Raw genomic sequence first — 4,271 nt, 5'->3', positions numbered from 1 at the left:
ACCTGAGTTCTCCTCCCATCCTTGCTGCTCTTCGTCGGTCGTCGGATTCAGCTTGTGTTTTGCCAGCGTTTTGCACTTTTCCCTGAATGCCGTTTGAATTGGCAAAGTTCTGACCAAAGTACATCTCGTGCAGGTGGAAACTTTCCCAACCCCAACACAGAGGCTATTTCGAAGCAGCTAGAGCCTTGGGTAATTCATTTTGGGTCGATTCCGCCAGTCGTAGTCTCAAGCACCGACTTAGGCACGAAGATATATCAGGTAGCTAATCTTTCAGAAGACTCAAAGAAACTATGCAAAGGTGCTGCAGAAGTGAAGAAGGAGCGTCATGCATTCATATGTGGTGCTAGAAACGTGCTAAAGAGCCATACAGGAACTACAAACAGGAAGGCAACTAGCGGTGAATTATTTTACTCGCTACAGGGCCTGAATTACGTTGGTTGCTGTCTAAATTTCGATGTTGTTCGAGCCCGGAAAATGAACAACAAAAACTCTCACCGTAATTACAGGAGGAAGAGACAGCAGGTGAGAAAGCTGCAGTCACTTTTGGGTTCACGTATCTCTGAAAACCTCACACCTACAGAAGAATATAAGATAGATAATCAGGAATGCAAACGACAAAAGCTCGTTAAAGATGAGTTCGCCATCTCTACAAGGGGATGGGTTTACCAAAAGGAACGCGCTACTGAGCTCGTGAAGGAAACCATTATGGACGAGTTTTGGAGGCAAATTATCAGAGACCCAAATGCGGTTGCGAGCCAAGAGCAGTCTTAAAAAATGGCTCTCGCCACCCACAAAAATTTATGTGGGTACCATGTAACCGTTTCGCACGGAGAGAGAATTCTCGTCCTCAGGAGAATAACAGGTTTGGTGTTCTGGATAGTGAAATCCCAGCACCTACAGCAGGAGAGCTTCGACATCAGATCAACCAGATGCGAATTCAAATCGGGGCGTGGACCAAAGACGGCAAAGTCCGTTGGGGGAGAGCTCCAGGTTTCATGGACATCACTCTCAAAGAGGACATTTTGCTCCGACGGATCAAGAAAACGGCCACTATTCGCTAGCAGCAAGGCGAGAGTATAAGCCTCGGTGGCGCGTCAAGTCGGTCCCTAGAAAATTGAATTCATCAAGTGGTGTTTCTTTATATTCGCCACAAAGGTTGTGCAATTGCATTGCAGAACCGCGACAAGGACATTCTGTACAGGTAGACCAACATTCTTCCACGGTTGGCAGGGTGTCAAAGACTCATCATGTATCAACGATCAACCAGCCGCAAGCGCGAGAGACGCAGGAGAACTCGAGAGGCATTGTGCCAAGAGTTGCAAGATCTTGTCTTACAGCATGTGCATGTACGTGTTCGTTCAGATGGCCGGGTTTATACTGATAATGATAGGATTACTCTACAAATATCTCCTAATCTAGGACAAAATGAGAGATACAGACTCCTTAATAGAGCAATTGGCTCGAAGCCTAGAAAGGTTGAACAACCAGGTGCCAATAAGGATGTTGGCAAAAGCTCTCAAACAACTCTACAAGAGTCGAGGAATCCACATCGGCAACATCGGCCTCAATCAGGCCGACATCACTTGACGAGGCCAGTGATGATGAGAGTCAAACAAAGAGAGCAAATAAACATACACGAGTAACCACATCAAGGATGTGCGGCATGGTGACTCGTTCGGTCGGTGCAAAATTCGGACTCGAGTGGGAACCACCACTTGTTCGTCATGAATTCTCATATCCATCGGATGATGAAATTTTACCGAACCCCACTCCAATAATCATGACAAACCCATCACGCCCAAGGGACTATTCGGGAAAGTCCGCAACCGCAACAAAAGAGAGAAATGAGGCAATGGTAGCAGCCTCATGCCTTCCATTGACATCAACAAGCAACCAGAGTCCCAAGGCCAAGACTTTATTGCATACAAGTGATTATAGCAGGCCTTATGCTAGTATCAGTTCTCGGCTCCCCAATGATCCGAGCCAAATACATCAAATTGCAGGGCGTCCTGGAGCTCTTACACGTCTAAGAGGAGTAGCTCGAAATATTACAATGGACTCATCCAGCGGTTCGGCCAGGCATACATCGGACGAAGGATCTGACGCCGAGTCCTCATCATCATTACAGAGGCTTGCGGGTTCACCCGATTATTTCGAGCTAACTCCCTCCGATCCTTCGGATGATGAGGATATGGTGGGTGACGTAAACCTCGCGCCAGTCCATGTTCATGGTAACCAGGGTGATCACGAAGGGGAGCACCCACCAGAAACTGCCACAGTCGTGAACAAGGAAGCAGATGCTCACCTATCAGAACAACTTCTTCTCAATCACGAGGGAGCCTCAGGCACAACTAGTGCAGAAGCGCGAGGACAAGATTATGGAAGAATGATAGATTCCATTGATGCAAAGATTGACCAGCTTTTCCATATGATTGCAAACCTTGCTACCAGTGGATCACAACCTATAAATACTCCGCAGCAGTTTGTTGATCCTCAACTGGCTGAGCTTGAGGCAATGGTACAGTCTCATCACCCACCTCATGCAACCGCAAGTTTTGCCGCAGCACAACCCACAGTAGGTATACATGTCAATGAACCAGTTAGGGCCGACCACGCTGCATTCGCTGCCCCTATACCAGGAGCATTGAGAGACTACCATGACATTGCTGAAAATATAATAAATAGGAAAATGAAGAAAATCGCAGAGGAGCATGCTCCTAGAAATCTTGAAAGCGAGTTGGAGAAGCCTTATGAGGCATGGCACGACAAAGTAGCTTTTCCAGCTGGGTGGCACCCACCCAAGTTTAGGCAATTTGATGGGAATGGAGATGCAAGGGAACACCTAGTATATTTCGAAGCAGCCTGTGGTGACACGGCTAACACCCCTTCTCTATTGCTTCGTCAATTTTCAGCATCACTGAAAGGACCGGCTTTTCATTGGTATAGCGAGGCTCCCCGCGGGCTCGTCCCGTAGTTGGCAGACGATGAAGGATCTATTTAAATCTCACTTCATAAGCATGAGTAAAGATACTTCCCTCCTGGAGCTATCACAGATAAAACAAGGTAGAGATGAAAAGATCGATGACTATATTGTCCGATTTCGGGATAGTTATGTACGTTTGACTAGAGAGATGCACCCAGAAGATGCTGTCGACATGTGTGTTCATGGCATGCAACAACATTGGTCTTTAGAGGTCTCCAGGCGGGAACCAAAGACGTTCAGTGCTCTTGGTAATGTTGTGGCCGCGACAAAACTAGAATTTGAAAAGGCTCCACATATTATGGAATTGTATAAAAATGCTGGTACACCAGATTACGCGAAGAAGTTTAATTCAACGGCCAAGCCATTTAACAATGGGGTCAAGCCTAAGGTACAAGCAGAGAGCAATACAACTAGGTTGTCGGCCATGGCTGCAGTACCTCGCCAGAATTTGAATCCCTTTGGGATGAGGAATGACCAAGGGCAAAGGCCACGACCTAGTATTCATGAATTGCTAAGGAAGCAATACATTTTTCGAAGGGATTTAGTAAAAAAATTCTTTAACCAGCTATCACAACAAGGGGCATTGAACCTGCCAGAGCCGCGACGGCCTGATCAAATGGGGATGACGGACAATCCTCTCTTCTGCCCATACCATAGATATGTCGGTCATGTCATTGAAGATTGCATTTCGTTTAAAGAGTGGCTCCAGAGGGCAATCGATGAAAAGAAATTGACTTTGGATCCGCAGGCTGTGAATCCTGATTATCGCCAAGTGAACATGGTTTCTATCAATGAGGCTGATGGAAAAGAATATAATAGGGAGCCTTATTGGAGACTATTCTCAGAGGTGGAACACCAATTTGAGGGAGTCCGACTCGTACCAATGATACCTGAAAATGGCCCATAAACTTGGAACAAGATCCATCGTAGGCGAGTATCAAGAAAATAGGTATAGTAAAGTCTGTGGATATCTCTTCTACTGCACATAATACATTAAACTACAAGGGGAGGACTAACCCAAGCCATCGCCCTATGCCACCAAGATTTGTACCAAGGTCGGAAGGGGATGAGTCATTTCCTCGGGCGAGGCTAACACAACCCACTTTAGGCCAGTTCTTCCCACGAAGCTGGAAGCAAGGACAACAAAGTATGACACTGGAGTTAAGTGATGAACCAGAAACATCTACAAGCAATGTCTCTTGCAACGCGGTCACCTCGAGCGGGAGCACTGATGATTCTGAAGGAGAGGTGGTATTTACGGAACATGAACGCGAGGCACTTGGAACCG

This window comes from Lolium rigidum, chromosome 7 (assembly GCF_022539505.1).
Source record: "Lolium rigidum isolate FL_2022 chromosome 7, APGP_CSIRO_Lrig_0.1, whole genome shotgun sequence".
In the NCBI taxonomy this organism is placed as follows: domain Eukaryota; kingdom Viridiplantae; phylum Streptophyta; class Magnoliopsida; order Poales; family Poaceae; genus Lolium; species Lolium rigidum.
Note: the sequence above shows the minus strand (reverse complement) of the source record.